This window comes from Anas platyrhynchos, chromosome 9, assembly GCF_047663525.1.
Source record: "Anas platyrhynchos isolate ZD024472 breed Pekin duck chromosome 9, IASCAAS_PekinDuck_T2T, whole genome shotgun sequence".
Taxonomy (NCBI): domain Eukaryota; kingdom Metazoa; phylum Chordata; class Aves; order Anseriformes; family Anatidae; genus Anas; species Anas platyrhynchos.
The window spans coordinates 29,137,501-29,157,093 of NC_092595.1; the positions used below are offsets into that span (position 1 = coordinate 29,137,501).

A 19,593-nucleotide genomic window follows, 5' to 3' on the forward strand; every position below is an offset into this window, starting at 1 on the left:
TTTTACAGTTATTTAATATACACTCTGCATTTTCAACCAGGAAATTGAATATTTCTTATTTGTTATACTGAACTTTTTCTAGGAACCTACAATGAAAGAAAAGGCATTTATAGCTTCAATAACAAGTTTCCAAACTACGGGACCTAATGACCCAGAGGAAAATACTGTAATGAAAAATTTATCCAGAAACATTTCTTTGTTGTCCAAAAAACTTCTCTAAAACTTAGCAAGCTTTCATTGTGACAGTCTCATTACTTCATCACATTTGCTTTTCAGGCTGTAAATTCACAGAAAGCACTTCTGGCACAATGCTTCAAATTGCTACAATTACTATAAAGAAGAAAATAATTATGACTCAAACTACTACCACCGATCCGGGGCACAATCAAATGCAAACACGTCCCCTATTCATTCAGAAGTGAAGGATTGAGACCAAAAACACAACTTCATGATGAAAACGCCCAAGTGGACTAAATAATTAAGCAAACAGGTACAACTTTGGGAATGAAAGGTTTGATTATAGAACTAACTACTTGGTGGTATCATCCTGACCATATATATCCAGTACCAGATTTGCCCTCCATGGAACATCGCAGTGTCTCCACATATCACTCTTTTGTTCAAGTTGTCAATTATTTTTTTTTCCTATAAAGTTGGACTTTGCCATGGTAGCACTAACATTCAATTTAAGTTCTCACCTCTTTATTTGGCAAGTTGAAGAGGAACTCTCTGCCAAAGCGTCCTGGTCTTCGTAAAGCAGGATCTATAGAATCCAGTCTGTTGGTAGCTCCGATTACCACGATCTCCCCTCTGTTATCTGTGCCATCCATAAGCGTCAGAAGAGTTGAAACAATGGAACTAATAGAAAAATATAGTTTTTATTTACTGGTTCAGTAAATTTTGTTACATTCCACATGACTTTCTTGATGCCGGAACAACCTTCTTCCTAGTAGTCATTCAAAAGTGGGAAAAAAATAGTCTACCAAGTCGGGTTTTTTTTTTTTGGTTTGATAATACATCTGCAGACTGGTAAGTCATCAAGCACTTCAAGACTGTTTGAAATAATCTCTACATTAATGGAAAAGGAGTACTGCACACTTCTGCTCAGGAAGAAAATCACGGAAAATGTTCCGTGATGTTCCCTCGTGCTTTGGTAATGCTCTTTCTCAGTGTTTTTAGTCTTGTCCTTTCTACCTTGGCATCTCTCTGCAATAGCTGAGGAGGAAAGCTTTTTAGAGCTACATTCAGTGTCACACTTGAGAGAGGAAGTTTGCCGCAATTTCTCACCAGGCTCAGAAGTCTCTTTGCCGTACAAAACGTTTTCTTTTGAAATGAGGTCACGTTCTTTTGATCTTCTTGGTTTCTCCTTGTCTCCACCGTCATCACATTGGTACTGTGCGAGGTATTCATCCTTCCCAGTAGATTTCGGAGGGTCCGCGACACTGCACAAAATAAAATCACATTTCTCACTTCTGCTGAAGGACGTGAAGATTAACAGTAAAACCTTCCAAAGGCAAACAAACAAACAAAAACCTCCAGACTACAGGAACACTCGCAAAGATATGCCATTTAGAAACCTCTCCTGCGATAAGGACACCTTCTCCAGCTCCCAGAGAAAGTGTTTTTCCCCTCTTGCTTCTGAAGCCATTGCACTAAAAAAGCACACGCATCTGTCTCCCTCCACATGCTGCTGCTCTGAATAAGAGCCAGAAGATTCAAAACCACCCTATTTGGTCTCCCCACATAGCCGAAAAAAACACCAGTTGAAACAGAGTTTTCTACCTCTCTCCCAAGAATTTACATTCACGTATCCTGTGACTGCAAAAATAGAAGGCGGGGCTCAGGAGGAACAGCCAGTGTTGGAAATGAAAAAAAGCAGCCCGTTTCTTCAGAGTCTTAAGCCTATTCTACTAGGAAAACAAAACAAAACAAAACAAGAGGAGAGGAGAACAACAGCGGGAAATTTACCTATTCTCCAGGTGTTCAATTGCAAAGCCTCCGCTGGAGGATCAACAGCTGTGAATTCAGCGTGCTTAGGAGAAATCAGATCTACGTCTGAACCACAACTATTTCAGTAGTATCACTAACTTATGTTACTCTGAAGAAGCAGTCAGCACCGTTTCTATGTTAGGAAATAGCTGAACAGAGTCTGTTATTCACGTGAAGTAGTCAGGCAGGTTTCTTTAGGAAGGCTGGGTTTCACTAGAACATTACTAGCCTGTAAGCCTCATGGCATCACCTTCCATCTTGACTGCTAAACCTCCTTGCTCCCTACTATCTTCTTTGCCAAGATACAGCTGTCCACGTTTACTTTTCCTACTTGGCTGGACTGAATTTAAGAAGGGATCTTGCAACTCTTCCTCTTGTTTGCCACTTAATCATCACACCAAATGAAAACTATTTGCCTTTCACCTCTTTATTTCAGGCATTCTTTCCTAGTGGTCATTTAAAAACGGAAAGAAAAAGTCCATCAGCTTTTTTTTTTAATATCCAGCAGACTGTTAAGTCACCAAGCACTTCAAGACTGTTGGAAATAATCTCTACATTAATAGAAAAGGAATTCCTCAAACACACTGCGGCCGCTTACCTTTAATACACTCGTTGGATGAGACGGAGGTGTATTTCTTGCTTTCGCCTGCACTGGAAGGCTTCCCTTCCTTGTAAGGTTGTTTACTGCTCTCACTTCTGCATTGCTCACATGAAGAGCCATCTGGAGGATGGGATTCTTCCTTCTTCTCCCGCGTTATCTTCTGGAAATGAGGATCTAAGTGTTCCAAGGAGCCTTTCACTTTCCTGCTGGTTCTCTTTTTTCTTCTTTTTCTTCTCCTTTTTCTTCTTGTTTTACGCTTGGGATTGGCATTGTCAAAGTGGAGCACACAGAAACACAAATCGTGAAGTCTGAAAGAAACATGCAAGTTTAAAAGAGAAAAAAAGATGTGGCACTTGTTGCCTATATGAAACTTTATTTATTTTACCACAGGTGGTGATTTGCAGCATGTCAGCTATTTTGTGGTGCTTTGTGCACACGCAACTTACTTTAGATGTAGCAAACTTAAGCCCTCAGATTGGAGGACCATAGGTCCTGGTTTGTACACAGATCATTAACAATGGCTAGCTCTGGAATACGTGCAAGCAGAAAAAACTTTTAACCTAATCCAGAATGGTGTACGGATGTGTTTCCAACTATGTGGTCCAAAGCTAGTGCTCTGAAACAATTCAGCAATAGCTTTCCTATCTTCACTGATCAACCTAACAACATGATCCCCAGCCAGCTGATGCTATCTAAGTAACTTAGAAACTACCAGAAAAAAAAAAAAAAAAAAAAAAAAAAAGAAGAAGAAAAAAAGAGAAGAAAAAAAAAAGGAGAAAAAAAAAAAAAAAGAAGGAATACATGAGAAGCACCCAGAAAAGAATTAGGATAAAAAATGCGGAGTATGCTGGAATCCTTGCTTACTTGGAATCCTTCTCTCCATGTTTATCCTTAGACTTCTTTTTCTTCTAGAACTTGTGATATTTTTGCATTTTTTTCACCACCTAAAAGCTCCTTTTCTATCTTTCTGTCTTTCCTTTCTATTTCACTTTCACTACCTTCTGCACGGGTAGATTTTCTTTTTCTGTTTCCTTCTGTTTCATTTTTCTGGCGACAGTTCTCCAAATGAGCTGACACAGGTGGAAGCGCATGTCTTTCACGAGAATGTCTTCCAGAATGTTGCTGAGATACCGAGCAACGATGCAAGTCTGCTCGGGGTGTGCTAAAGCGACGTCCATCTTCATCTCTCAAGAGGGAACCGTGAGGCCATCCACTTTTGTAATGATAATGCTTATGTGACCTGCCGTAGTAAGTTGCAGTCCATTTGTCAAAGGCTGCATCGCCGTGAGAGAACTTTCTCTCTCTACTGTCTCCTGTCGCATGAGGTGAATAGTAATCATTGTAATAGCTACAACTTTCCCACCTCCGTGCTTCATCTTGATAGTATCTTTCTCTGCTCCAACTTCTTTCCCCTTTGGATCGGTAATATCTATTGCTACCTTGTTCTGATCTTCCTCCGCTGCCAGATCTGTACTTTGAATATTTGACTGCTCTTCTGCCATTCTCAGGGCTGTTTCTTTCACCAGGGAAAGATCTGCACCTGCTTCCCTCCCAGTGCTCCTGCTTGTGACGCTTTTGCTCAACAACTTCCACGCTCTGAGAACACCTCCTCTTGCTGGAAGGACCTGCTTTTTGACTCTCCTTCTCTTCACTAGGAGCATGTTCCCTCTTGCTTTGGTAATGCTCTTTCTCAGTGTTTTTAGTCTTGTCCTTTCTACCTTGGCATCTCTCTGCAATAGCTGAGGAGGAAAGCTTTTTAGAGCTACATTCAGTGTCACACTCGAGAGAGGAAGTTTGCCGCAATTTCTCACCAGGCTCAGAAGTCTCTTTGCCGTACAAAACGTTTTCTTTTGAAATGAGGTCACGTTCTTTTGATCTTCTTGGTTTCTCCTTGTCTCCACCGTCATCACATTGGTACTGTGCGAGGTATTCATCCTTCCCAGTAGATTTCGGAGGGTCCGCGACACTGCACAAAATAAAATCACATTTCTCACTTCTGCTGAAGGACGTGAAGATTAACAGTAAAACCTTCCAAAGGCAAACAAACAAACAAAAACCTCCGGACTACAGGAACACTCGCAGAGATATGCCATTTAGAAACCTCTCCTGTGATTAGGACACCTTCTTCAGCTCCCTGAGAAAGTGCTTTCTTCCCTCTTGCTTCTGAAGCCATTGCACTAAAAAAGCAAATGCATCCGTCTCCTTCCACCTGCTGCTCTGAGAAAAAAGGCATAGGGGCGAGCGGGGAACAGCCAGTGTTTCTCCAGACAGTGGAGAAAAATGGAAAAACATTCTATGAAGGAACACAAGTTCTCCTTGAGGCACCAACCTGCATCAGAGTGATATGCTCAGTGCTGATCATTAGTTCTGTTCGTAACGCTGGACATACAGCATGGAATTGTACTAATTTAAATCCTTCCATTAAATACTATTAGTAGACAGATAAAACCGTAACGAACTTCCATAAGGTCTTGTCTTAATCAGACTGTGCTCATTTTACCTCGTTTCCTCTGACAAGCTGTTCAGCTGGCTGGCTGTGAGGGACTCCGTGATGATTTCTCGATTGACTGAAGGCATAGCTCCAGGCATCTGCAATCAAAACGCACAAGTCAGCAGACAAAAAAATACTATTTGTAGTAGTACTGAGGACTAGTCTTGTCAGAATTTCTCCATTAAATGGTAAGCAAGACCGTTTTGAGTTGTATGCATTATCTACACTTCAAAGATAACCCCAACTCACCTCCCAAAATCTACTTTATGAAACTTAGGAATTTTTATCTCAGCTGAGCTTAAGTTGACAAGTTGTAATGTAAGCTCAGGTCTGCAGATTCTAATGGGATAATACCACAAAGTCTTACAATCACATTTGTGCTGTGTTTTCTCAGTATTTCACCTGAATTAGGAACACAATAAACACTCCCGAATACATCATAGGTGAGAAATTCTCGATGGAGCAAATCTATGTTTCAAGCAATCCATTTGTTTTAGAAAAGAACATCTCAGAAGGTTTAACAGGTTCAACTCGGCAAGTGGAATCATCAAGTTTCAGTCCGTTTTCTTTCGATTCATTAACTAACCTAATAGCACCATTTAGTGAATCGGTTTTTGGCAGCTCATGCTGGGATCTTCCTTCGTCAGCATTCTGACAGGAAGAACCGGAATGCTGCAATGTACGGACTACCTTTCCAACCAAAATTCCATTAGAGGACATTGCATTGCAATTCCTTTTAAATAAGCCCTTTGACTCCTCCTCAGATTTTCCTGAAGATTCTGCACCGTAAGGGACTGTGTTATCAGAGCTGAGTTTAGGATTTTCATTCACTGTTGGCTCCACAAAAATCTCATCAGAAACTTTTTTGCTTGTTTGCATTTGCTTCATTTGCATTACCGAATTTGTAATTGTGGATGAAGGAACAGCCTGGTAGAGATCTTCGTCCTCCGCAGCACTGCTAAGACAGTCAGGCTGTGACACAGTCCGACGAGCAGGCAATTTATTGTGAATACTGGAGGTGATCTTCTGTTTTCTTGACGGATCAGTAATTGAAGGCCTGGTAATTGTCTGGTTTTGAACACAGGCCATCGGTGGTGCTGAAGATGGCCTTTTTAGGGTGACACCAGTGGTCTTTGCGTCCTCTTTTATGGATCCATTTCCATTTAAACGGCTTGAATTCTGTATTTAAAAAGAAGAAATGGCAAGATGGATTAACGCAAACACTGCATTTAACATTTTGAAACACAAAACTCTCCTACTGAGTATTTCTACAAATGGTCTTAACACCTACAAAGAAAAACACACTGCCCTTTAAAGATAAATGCAAGTCCAATAAGCGTATTCAATTCCTGCTTTTGGTTTACAGCCGATTGGAATCAAATTAACATCATCTTTGAAAACCAGCCAAACAACTTAACATTACCTGCTGCTATTCCCAAATATATTTATTTTCCCCTTTAAACATACCCTGAAAAGCCTGAAGTAATTGTTCTGGTGCTCAGGAATAAGACAATTAGTTTTCCCTGTCTTAGCTAAAGTGACGACGATAGGAAAAACAAGTCCTCTTTTAAATGATTCGAGGATTAGTACACTCTGCTTAAATTGTCAAAGAGCGTAGCTCTCTGTGCTTTAGAAAGCTGTCTTGGAGGTATAAAGTAATGGAGTCTCATGGCTGCACAATTTAGCAGTAACCACTGTTTGAATGACTCTGGCTGTAGCATGAAGGCTGTGAAGAAAGCTGCAGCATGGGAAGGAAAACAAAACTAAGATGCTGAAAACCAAACAAAAAACCCCACACCAAACCCCAAACCCACTAGCAGTTTGGTGCCGTTACCTGCCCTCCCACTTCCCTGAATTACCTTAATCATATGAGGAAGAAGTCGTGGTCCCATAAATCCAGCCTGCTTACTATTAGCCCCCTGCTGACCAGGAGGGAATGAACAGGGATAAGATGGTGCTGGCAAGTAAAACGCACGTTCTCCAAGTGTCAAATCATAGCGCCTTCAGAAAAGAGCAGTGATCGGAGTTTAGTTTTTCTTTCAGCCTACTCTTGGATTAAATCCCATCCTATAATTTTAGAGGAACAGTTCATACGATATGGAAGCCTTCTCTACAGAAGGCTTCGCCAAGACTACAAACTGAAAAGGAGAGAACAGTCTTCCTACTAAGACTATCACTTTCAGAACAATCATTCATTCTTACACGACAGATGACCTTCATTTTTCTCCTTCTCTAAATTAGCCAGCTACAGGTAACACATAGATAGCAATTTACACAAGTGCTGCAGTTTCAGGCCAAGCAACAAAAGATAATAAATGACACAGAGAATTTCAGGTTAGACAGAACTGAATTAGACAAATAATAATCTTTCCCTGGGATAGCAAGAAAAACACTTGCAAAACAGAAAAATATCAATAACAGGAAAGTAAATCTCTTCTGAACACATGTTAAGATTTGTTATTACCTGATATAAAAAAGTATGTAAGCTTGCTGACCAAGAACTCTCTTAATGTCAGTACGGACTACTTTAGCATCATTCATCTGATACCAAAGTCCATTACCAGCCTGCAAATAAAGACAACCATTTCTTTAGGTGAATTGCACGTGTTCCAAATGAAATCACGGATAGGAACAAAATACACACGTGTCAAATAAAAATATAATGAAATCTTTTTCCCTAGAAACAGTAGCTGCTAGTCACGCTTTCACTGGTTTGCCAGCACAACCTTTACCCTGTTAGAAATGCTGTTGACTTCTACCTTTACATAGCATATATAGTGTCCTGAGTGACAGCTGACACCGTGATGTACCAGCACCGCGTATAAGGCATAGAGCAGTGGTTCTCCCATTGACTGTGACATGTAGGCTCTCAGGTCCAAATACTCCGGATATTTCACCACCTAAAGAGAGACCAAGAAGATAGAAAATTATCCCAGAGTACTTCGTGGACTAGCCAGAGAAAAACACTTCCAAAAAACACAGACTAGAATTTATTTCTAGAATATATTTCTAGAAGATATTTCTTGATTCACTACAAATAAGTCTTCCCATAAACAATGTTGAAGACTAGAAGTTGCAGAGAACTGTTTCCTGATGAATCAGCCTTCTCAGAGGAAAGCATATGCTTCTTGTCAAGCGGGAACTTTATTGATATTAAGAGAAAGAATAAGCCATAGTCGTTAGTCTACAATTACTGTCTGAAAATATAAACAACTTTCAGCTTTGGGGGATGTCCCATTACACAATGATATAGTTGCATTACAGTGGTAAATATACCTTGTTGATCTTTCCACCTGTGAAATCTGCAAATCTTTTCAGTGATATTGTGAGAACCTTGGAAGAACGGTGTATGGTAAATCTCTTGGATGCAGGAACCATCTTATTACACCTTAAAAACAAGCAGAGATAAGTGTTTGAAGGCATCTTCTTTTTTCGCCCCCAAAACAAACTCGTTTTAATGTCTCACGCATGCCTATGCTATTTGAATGACATTTACTTGCATAATAGGTTGGTCTTTTTTCTTTTCATAAACCCATGCACTGCGTGTCAGGTTTGTTAATACAGTGAAGAAGGTAAATTCTCCCAAAACCCCGGGCATAGCAGGAACAGGAATCTCTCACGAAAGGGTATTACCAGGTTGGATGGCAAGGTACCATTTCTTGGTCTACAAAAGTGGCTATTTGAACTCCAATCCTGGATACATTCTTTCAGCTTTCAAGGGAAATACAAATAATGAAAGTGGAACGAGAGAGCCTTGGTCCCCAGGACTAGAAATTGCAAATAATCTCCAACATAGGTCGTCTATCAACATCAAAAATACAACAGAAGCACATGGTCATTCTACAGGAGGGAGACATTTAACAGTAGGAAGTCTTCATGTACTGAGCTTGTCTGGAAAGACACTGAAACTGTCTGCCATCCTTTGAAACACAATAGTTCAGTTTGATACATTGCCCGCTCCAAGGTAGGACCTACAGTGTAAGCAGTGAAAATTAGCCACTAGCCCAGAGAACAACGGAAACTGGGCAGTTTACATCAAGAAAAGTACTGTCGAGAGCTAATAAATAGAAAGAACAAAAGTATCTCTTTTTGAATTCTGATGGCAAAATACGAGCCAGAGAATTGCAAACCCATAGGGAATGCCTCTGAACAAGACTTCCCCCCTCCAAAGAAACAAAAATCCAAGTGTTTTATAAACTTCCACAAAACTCGTAAGTAGATCCAAAGTTTAGAGGTAGTCCAACAGAGTCATGCAACATATAAAACTGACATCTAGGATTAAGACCTAATTCGTCAAAATCTTACTCGCTACATTTATAGCAATTCTCTCCACCCAGCTCTTCAGGTTTCACAAAGAGTTCCAGAGCTCTGGTAACAGATGAAACCGCCTAGAGGAGCGAGAAAGAAGAGCGTAAAGTCACCGTAAATTCAAAATTCCAGAGACGTACTAGTAGTTTGTAAGAGAATCTTACTAACATACTCCAGCGATCTACTATGAGCACTGTGAAGAAGGAGGCAGAAAGAGCATGCTCAGCATTGACCTCACCTGGAAGTCATTTGACTTCGGAACAAATACTTTTCCAGTAGCCTAGACAGCACCTATAGTGTGCTTTGTCATCAATACTGGGGACAAATTCATCAGTCTAACAATTAGATGTACATTGGGGTAGAACAACAGAGAAGTATGACAGCATTATAATTTTTGCAGAAAGAGAATTCTTTCCCCTTAAACCCAATGCAAATGTGGAGACTATTTACATGGGTTCCACAGAAGGACAAAGTCCAATCCACTTCCTTAGCACCACCAAGCTCTTACGTTTTAACATTATATGTGGTTTGGTTTTTTAAGGTAAACAAGTTTAATTTAGAAAGTTAGGCATGTACTTAAACATCATGAATTATATTTAGAAAACATCTTACCTTTATATCCAAAGTGATATCAAGAAATGCCTCATACGTATCCGAAACTGCTTTGCAATTCAAGCACTTCACTGGAAGCAAAATATAAATGCTTAACCTTATGTGAAGGAGACTAACTGTCCAAATTCAAGTTGTTGCCAGATACTACTTTAGACAAACTACAGACTGCTTTACTACCGACAAAAGACACAGATCAGTTCTAAGGACAGGAATATTTTTTAAAGTACCTCTCGATCTTAGAAATCCTCCAAATATTTGATGAATGATGGTGGTAGCTTGAGAAGATCTGTCCAATCTGGAAATAAATTATAATCAGACCTCAGAAGATTTAAGGCGCAGAGTTAACTCTTCAAAGAGTTTTATGAAAACTAAGGATGATGTAGACTTTCGTTGCTGATAGTAAATAAGGCACTAAAAGGTGCTAGAGATCATTTTTGATAGTAAATAAAGGACTAGAAGGGGCTAGAGAATGTATGAAAGTGAACTTGTTTATGCTTACTCAGTGCTTCCATTCAAGCACGCTTCCTGCATAGCATCAACAGTATAGCGCAAGAACTCGTGTGCGTCTTCTTGACTGCCAAAACGGAAATGTTGTCCTATTCCTAAAGAAGAAGATGATAGTATTCACCTCATTTAAAAATGAAATCATTCTTCTATTTCTAAAATCTCTCTTCTTTCTAGTGTTAAAACCACTTATACACATCAAATAAGTATTTGAAGATTACAAGCTATCGAAAAGAAACACATCTGAAGCCACTTACGACTGAGATTACTGATAACATGCGTAGGCTCGATGGCATCAACAGTGCAACGCAGGGCCTGGTTAATGTGAGTCTCCATTGTGCACATCATGCAAAAATCTTGTTCACGACCTGAAGAGTGAAAGAAGAAAGCATCCCAGTCCAGCAAAATATCCATAACTACAAACAAACATCTAAGTAAAATTTAAACTATAGATACGATATCCACTCTCCTTGCTACATTCTATTCTCCCAAGATGCCAATGTCCCAACAGTCTTGTAACATTTCATTTCACACAACTTTACAGAATAAAAGTATCCACTAAGCCTGTATTCAAATGCATTTTGTGATGAGAAATCTAAAAGACTACTGCAAAGTCACATTTGTAAAGGCTGACAGGAATGTGAACTCCACAGGCTGAAAAATGTATTACTCTCTAAAATTACTACTAAATGCATTACTGTCCAATGCACTTCATTATTCCCACGAAGCAATAAATGATCCTTTAATAAATACATAAATAAATAAATTCATTCATTAAACAAACAGTGCATTAATTGCACTCCGTATGCTATTCGGAGCCCACTGCTAATACAGTGCTCAAAGCCAGCTTCTACAGGTAAAATCAGGCAAATAAGCTTGTCTCAGAATCACTGCTGTTCTTTCACCTTCAGAGCTGTCCAACAGATTTGAAATACTCTTAGAAAGTACTCACATGACTGGCCGTGCTCGAGAGAAAGCATGTAATTGGCAAGTGGGGGTGTGTAGGTCAAACACTGTAGAGTAGCATTAAGAAAACATGTGTTGCCAAGATTGTACAGGCCAACTCCAACACTTTGTGTTTCTCGCCAATCCATACAAATCTTCTCAGGTGGAAAAAGAATGCTCTGTGGTGGAGCAATTCCATCATTAACGACTGCAAGAAAGTTAAATTTAAAAAGAGATTTTGTTTGTTTGTTTCTAAGGAAGGTATTTAAAAAAATACTATTCTGCAGGAGCACCTAGAGGAGCTAGCTACAATCCAAGCCAGAAGAAAATTATTGCAGACAGCTTTAATACCGCCAAATTCAAATTGGCTGGTCAACACAATGTTTTGGGGAAAAAAAAAAAAAAACAAAAAACCAGCTTTCGTCAACCATTTTAATTTTTCTAAGGCAAGGCTAACTGCCATTCTGTTTGCAGTACCTAATGCCAAGTTCCTCTCCATCTATAATCTTTAACCTGATTAACTCAACTACTGTTTTTTTCCTTATTATAACTTAAACCACAAGCTTAGACTTGAAATTATACGGAAAAAAGGTAAAAACTAGTAACTAGGAATGACGGTACCCCTACAGATACCAGATCTTTTCCTGAGCAATGTTATCATTCAAAAAACGTGTGAAAAATGGAAGCTGTGAATAGCAACAATCAAACACTTTTCTTTGCAAAACGGAAAAGACATGGATGAATCTGTGCATTACAAAAAGCTCCCCATATTTCTCTGTTGACTGTAAATATATCAAAATTAATTTCTGTAACATCAGTCACTTCAGTTGCCTTAGGGGATTCGCTTTTGAAGTCTTTGTTCACACTAGTCCCCTTCTCTATCAGTGCAACAAGTAAGAACTGCATTTTCTACTTTTGCTTTGAAGAAAATGGAGTCAGGATAAAGCTCACACTTACTTAGATCTCTTGGGGCAAAAGCCTTAGATTTTTCAGATGATCTACAGTAAATAGCACCTCCACGTCCTTGGGCCACAGAGACTTGGCTTGAATCTTCTGCAGGCGGTATCTGGCCCCAGTTTGCAGTGCGTGACATCAGTATTTTAGTACTTGGTTTCTTGGATTTGCCAGACCGCCTTGAAGAGGGCTTTTTAGACTTTGAAGATTTGGGCTTCTTAACTACGGTCATTGTTGACATCTGCGACAGAGACAGAAGTTCTGGTTGACGTAAGAATATCAAGAAGCATTCCAAGAAGAAAAGAATAGCAGAAGTCCTGTCACTTAATCTCAAAGAAACAGCCTTAAGAACTAAATCGCTGGTATGAATGATTTAAAAAGAATCCCCAAACTAAACACACAAAGTGAAAATTTCCATCTAAACTCTATTGGTATTACTTTTAGCTTCTGCAGAACTAGTGGCTGATGCCATTTCTTTCACTTCCGTAGGATTTTAATCCATTACAACTCTGGAGTCTTTTTAATATAAAAATGTAGAAGACATTCTCTGAGGGGAATCAGTTATTTATTGATTTCCAGAGTTGCACAATTATCTGTTAATTATTACCTATGATCTAATAGGTAATTGTTGCAATTATCTATTGCTGGCGTTAGTAATGGAACACTATTACTTCACTGCCTGCGTTTTTCTGTTTCGTGTGCACAAAGGTACCCAGAACTCACTGCTCCTTTTCTTCTGTCTTTCCAGGGATCGCCCTCTACCTCACTGTCTACTGCACCAATCATGAGGGGTTTGTTGTTATTCTATAATGAGCCTAGCTTTTAAATACACCTTTTCTGGGCGTCACTTTGTGATAGCAAGTTAATTTGTGAGGGCTCCTCAGTCTACATCATGTGGTCGCTTTTTCCAGGTGAAAAAGCGGAGCCGTAAGTGGCAGTACACTAAAGCCCTGGCATGTTGAGATCCAAGAAGAGAGATGTTTGGCCCTCCTTCTCACTCCTGGGAACCATATACCTCAAAACCCACAGAGGATGGGCTATATCTCAGAGAAATCTTGGGAAAGGAGAGCATGAAGAGCACGTTTGCAAATTTATTTCTCCCTGGGCTTCTTCTGCTTCTCCACGAAATACGAGTTTGAATATAACTTTGGCAGCAGTACTTCTGGTGTTTTACTCCTACCACATTTAAAACTCCTACAAAAAACTGAAACGTTAGACTAAAAAGCAGCTCTTTCCGTTCTGCTTTGTAAAGTTGCACGTTTTCCTCATGCAAAACAACAGGGCAATGTAAGCTAGAAACGGAAATGCTGAATGTAAAACAAAACAAAACAAACCTCAGCCCTCCAGGACAAAAGCCAATAACTGCTACAAAGTCCTTTTTAAAATGCTGATTAGGTTTCAAGGTGATACCGCTTTAAATAAGCATAATTGTGTGTCCGTAGGCAGAAGCATCCATGACAGGATGAACTTCTATACTTCATGTTTTGTTACTGTCTTACTGTAGCACACAGGGACTTGTTACCTATAGGGAAACCACTAACCTAATGGAGCGTTTAAAACATAAGCTAGTTTGTTATACCAAAATGACTGAGAGAACAAAGCATAAAGTGCTTTCAGATTTCTAGCACGCCTTGATTGCTATCCATTAAACTTCAGACACGTTAAACAAAACACAGTAAATAAGAAAACTCCTAGTCCCACAGCTGGCAAATTATGTGCAGAGGTTGAAACTAGAACTTTTTTCCCTTGACATTTTACATTTAAGATTAATTTTAAATCCATTTTATACACACTTTCCATTCCTGAAAAAACAATACGCAAACCTGAAAAATGCATTTACACGAGAAATGAAGTCGTCCTTGTCCGACTGGAAGACTAAGGTGACAGCTCCTGGGCTCAGGGATTTTCAGATAAGCTCCGATCTTCACCAGTGACAGCTCCTTTTTTCGGATTGAAAGAGAAAATGTTTCAGCAACACACTGAAAACACACTTAAGGGACAAGAAACAAAATTAAGACTGTAGTGAGAAGGAGAAAAGAAAAACAACACTGGGGAAGAAAGGAAAAGGTAAAGGAAAAAGGAAAAAGGAAAAAAGCCTTGATCTTTATACTGACCAACGAGATAAGCCTTACACATTTTTAAGTTTATTTTTGACAACTGATTGAGGCGTTACCAGGTATTAAGTACGATTCAAGAGCAAATATTAACACTAGAAAGAAGAAATCCGATCCACCACCACTGTTTCAAAATACATCCATTTCTAATGTGGAGATAACGTCTCTCTGACAAGGTAGTAGAAAAACTGTAAATACCGACAGAGCTTCCTCTCCCGATGTTCCATATACATACCGATGCTGTTCCTACACCTACGCTCTGAGCATAAATTTATGTTGACATGAGTATCGGGTGTTACTCCTCTCTTTGTTTGCCTTGAGAGACACACCTCTTGTCCACTGAAAAGTAAACTCAAGATTCCAGATCAGTTAAGACAGTTGCTATCCCCCCATTCAGAGTTCTGCAGCAGCACTGTTCAGATGTGTTTAGCAGTCTCTTTAGAAAATGTTATCACTTAGGACCTGCTTCTCAGTAGGTACACGTTTGGCCTCCGCTTAGCAGAGAGTCAATCCCAGCTTAAGCTTTCGTACAAGAGCCCCTTCACAAAACGGACTTGGGCCCTGACATAACTGAGCTTAACCTTTAACCTTGAAGCTTCCTTAAAGAAGGAAGCAGCACCCAGGCCAGGAAATAGAAATTAATCGTCACTTTACCCTGAAACGCAGTGAGCTATTCTGTGCTGGCAGGATTGCTGCCGGGCTGGCCGACGAGGCGGCGGGCAGCTCCCCGGGGCCACAGGGCCTGTCACAGGGAGCCGCCGGAGGTCTCCAAGGTCCGGGAACAGCGGCAACAGCGGCAACAGCGAGGACAGAGGGGACAGCAGCAACAGCAGCAGCCACCTCAGCCAGGGCCGTCTCCACAACCGCCAAAACGGTCTCGGAATGCTGCCGAACTCGGAGCTCCAGCGTGACGCCTTTTGAACCTGGCCGCTGGAAGGACCTGCTTTTTGACTCTCCTTCTCTTCACTAGGAGCATGTTCCCTCGTGCTTTGGTAATGCTCTTTCTCAGTGTTTTTAGTCTTGTCCTTTCTACCTTGGCATCTCTCTGCAATAGCTGAGGAGGAAAGCTTTTTAGAGCTACATTCAGTGTCACACTTGAGAGAGGAAGTTTGCCGCAATTTCTCACCAGGCTCAGAAGACTCTTTGCCGTACAAAACGTTTTCTTTTGAAATAAGGTCACGTTCTTTTGATCTTCTTGGTTTCTCCTTGTCTCCACTGTCATCACATTGGTACTGTGCGAGGTATTCATCCTTCCCAGTAGATTTCGGAGGGTCCGCGACACTGCACAAAATAAAATCACATTTCTCACTTCTGCTGAAGGACGTGAAGATTAACAGTAAAACCTTCCAAAGGCAAACAAACAAACAAAAACCTCCAGACTACAGGAACACTCGCAAAGATATGCCATTTAGAAACCTCTCCTGCGATTAGGACACCTTCTCCAGCTCCCAGAGAAAGTGTTTTTTCCCCTCTTGCTTCTGAAGCCATTGCACTAAAAAAGCACACGCATCTGTCTCCCTCCACATGCTGCTGCTCTGAATAAGAGCCAGAAGATTCAAAACCACCCTATTTGGTCTCCCCACATAGCCGAAAAAGACACCAGTTGAAACAGAGTTTTCTACCTCTCTCCCAGGAATTTACATTCACATATCTTGTGACTGCAAAAATAGAAGGCGGGGCTCAAAAGGAACAGCCAGTGTTGGAAATGAAAAAAAGCAGCCCGTTTCTTCAGAGTCTTAAGCCTATGCTACTAGGAAAACAAAACAAAACAAAACAAAACAAAACAAGAGGAGAGGAGAACAACAGCGGGAAATTTACCTATTCTCCAGGTGTTCAATTGCAAAGCCTCCTCTGGAGGATCAACAGCTGTGAATTCAGCGTGCTTAGGAGAAATCAGATCTACGTCTGAACCACAACTATTTCAGTAGCATCACTAACTTATGTTACTCTGAAGAAGCAGTCAGCACCGTTTCTATGTTAGGAAATAGCTGAACAGTCTGTTATTCACAGGAATTATTCAGGCAGGCTTCTTTAGGAAGGCTGGGTTTCACTAGAACATTGCTCCGCAAGTCCCTTCTATTCCTTTTCCCCTTAGAATCTGGGGATGTTTCAGCTAAAAAGGAGGGCAGAAACACTCTCCGTAGGTCTCCACCATGTAGTAAAACAGTGCTGTGTACCTGGTTAACTTCTGCAGCCAGCAAAGCATTGCTATTTGCAGCAGTGCCCTGACCCCAGCCTCTTGCTGAGCTCCGTCCTGTGCTGCTCGGATGCTCCCGCTGCTCAGACACGGGGGCTTAGAGAGCCACCGGGCCAGCACAAGCCCCCGAGCTCACTGTCAAACTTCACTTTTGGCATCTTTCACTTCACCATCGCCGCCGGACGAGGAGCCCAGCAATGCCTGACGCCGCTCCGGGCTCACCTAAACGCGGGGCAGGAAATTCAGATTCAAAGCTGCGAAGGTTTTTCTTAGTGAAAGCATGGAATGAGTGGCCATCGGTGACTAACCTTACAGGAAGGCATTCACTTTGTGAATGCTGCAGTGAGTGAAGACTGAAGGCGTTTTCTGAGTGACCTAAGGAGAGCCCTCCCCGAAAAGCAGGACGTTTTATTGTCTATGTAACATCTCCTTTGAAGGCTCGAGCATGAGATACACCAGGTTTAAAATCTCAAGACACGGATCTGCCACCACAGAAGCAATACATTTCATCTACTAAGCCTAAATACCGTATTTTGCCTCCTCTGTAGGTTTAAAAAAACACGGCCATGCTCGAAGGAATGCATTCTCAGATATTCTACGTATTTACAGTGCTTTAATTAATACCACAGACATGTTGTGCTGTTGAGGGGAATTTGCAATTACATTTTCATTTCCAACCAAACGCAGCCTGACACAAATTGGGAGCAAAAGGAACTAATCATCTGGAAGCCGGGATATGCATCATTCGCCATTTTCTAAGAAAATGACAAAAATATAAAACCCCAGCAGTCTGAGAACGTGAGCGCTGAGGTAAAGGCCTGATCAAACAAACGCACACAACTATGATTTGTCCTTTTAACTCAGCAAAAGTCTGCAAACTGCCATGGTAGCAAATGAGGAGAAGGAGCTGGTATTTACAGAAGTTGCAGCTGAAGATTCAGATAAACCATTCGGGTCGATGCTCCCTTCCTGCAGGTTTAAGCTGCGGTCACATCGCCTATTTCAAACCCTTTTGATTTCTACCAGTCACCCCAGATCCCACCTATTTTGCACGTTTTCCAATCAATGAATTCGCTACATGATTTCTGGGGCAGAAGAGCAGGCCTGGTGAAGAGGAGCATGCCTGGTGCCATCATTCAATCAAATCAAAAGCGTCCAGGAGAAGCCCGGGGTGTGGTACTCACAGGGAATGTTTGCGAGCGGCCAAGTTCAGCAGAAGAGAATAGGCAGGACTGGAAGCCCAGGGGAACGAGATGCATCTGTTGTTGCAGGCAGCCCCAGCAAAATGTTACAGCTTCACTAGCCTGGGGCATGATCCCCCCCTTCCCTTTTCACAGCCAAGTACAATATTAGCTTGCCTTTTCTTTTTTTTTTTTTATTATTATTATTATTTTTATTTCTTTTTGCCATCGTCAGGCTGAGGCCGGCTGAGAATATTTTGTGTCTAGACTAATAAATGTTTGTGCAGATTTTACAAGAGCGGCTTATGGGAACAGAATCCACTTTTTGTTTTCTGCTGGAGGAAAAAAAATAAAATAAAAATAAAGGAGGAGCATTAAAAGCAACCAAGCACCCCCGTGCATTTGTTTGAAATTGCATATTACGGTGCTGCTATTTTATGTGCAATCAATACATAATTTGGAAGAAAAAAATGCTTTTAAAATTCAGAGCTATCCCTGAGCAGCTAAGGTTCTCTTGGAAACTGAAGGAGGAGTCTGAAATTATTGTTCTTTTGTTTGCCTCCCCCAGTGGGAAAGGCAGCACACAAGTAGAAACCACTGTGCTTTGAGGCGGCATGAATCATTAAGAATAAAGATCCCCCCCCATTTAAACATGAGATATTAAAACTGAATCTAGGACAAAGGTAAACTAAACAGACTCCTTCCTTCCCAGGCAGTCAGTGGGTTAAATCAAATATCAAAGGGGCAACATCAACCTTATAACTTCCTCTGCCGAAATTAAAAAAAAAAATAAAGGTAACTTCTATTTTGCCTGCCCCGACCCCAATCGCATCGCCCAAATGGGTGCAAACTGCTGGGATATGTGAGGGCCCAAGCCTACATTTTCCCTTTTTCGTATTTGTTGGAGGAGGGCGGGGTATCTCCAGATGAAATGGCTGACCGAGCTTTTTATTTCCTCGCTTTGGGTGGAAATGACTGAATCTTTCCAGGCAGCGGAGCAGTGCTCGACCGGCTCCCTCGGCCTCCCCGCGTGGGAAGAGCTCTGCCGGGAGCAGCCCGCGTAACCCTCAGATGCCAGCCCCATCAGGATTAGGTCCAGCAATGGGATGTTGGCTCCTCTAAGTGAGGACGCATCCTCTCGAAACACATACACAGAGATTTAAATGAGATATTCCCAAGAACACCTGCCTATTCTTTCAGCACGTGTGCAAAGAGTAAATTCATTTTACTTCATTCCTCTTTTTCTCAACTCTCCCCTCCTTCCTCTGGAAGGAAACAGCCAAGCAATATTAGCAGGGCCTTCCTTTTCCCCTGGTGGAGTCCAAGAACGCGAGAACTGAGAAAAGCGACTTGTCAGGAATCAAGTTTAAGAAGAGTGTTTGTGGACTGCGAGGTAAAATACCGGAAGCTGTAATCAGAAACACAACTTTTAACTAAAAAAAGCTTCTTTCCATTGTAAATTATTCCAGTTAGTGAAATAACAAATTAGTTCTCTGCTCAGCCACAGCCTCCTCCACCAAATTTAAGTAAAACCTGCAAAGAAGTCAAAGTTGTAAAACATTTGTCAGATGCAAGGGGCAGCGTTGCGTGGGTTAGCATCACGCTCAGATGCCCACAGTACCAACAGGTGCTTTCTTTCCAGAGGCACTGGCTCCTCCACGAGTTCCCCGCACGAAGAACTGAAGAAGCTGCAGGCA

At 41.1% G+C, this 19,593-nt stretch overlaps 1 pseudogene; it reads right to left on the reverse strand.

Moving 5' to 3' along the window:
- Window positions 1-2,278: 2,278 nt before the first annotated feature.
- LOC140003209 (ubiquitin carboxyl-terminal hydrolase 42-like) lies at window positions 2,279-15,585 on the reverse strand (annotated as a pseudogene).
- Between the last annotated feature and the right edge of the window lie 4,008 nt (window positions 15,586-19,593).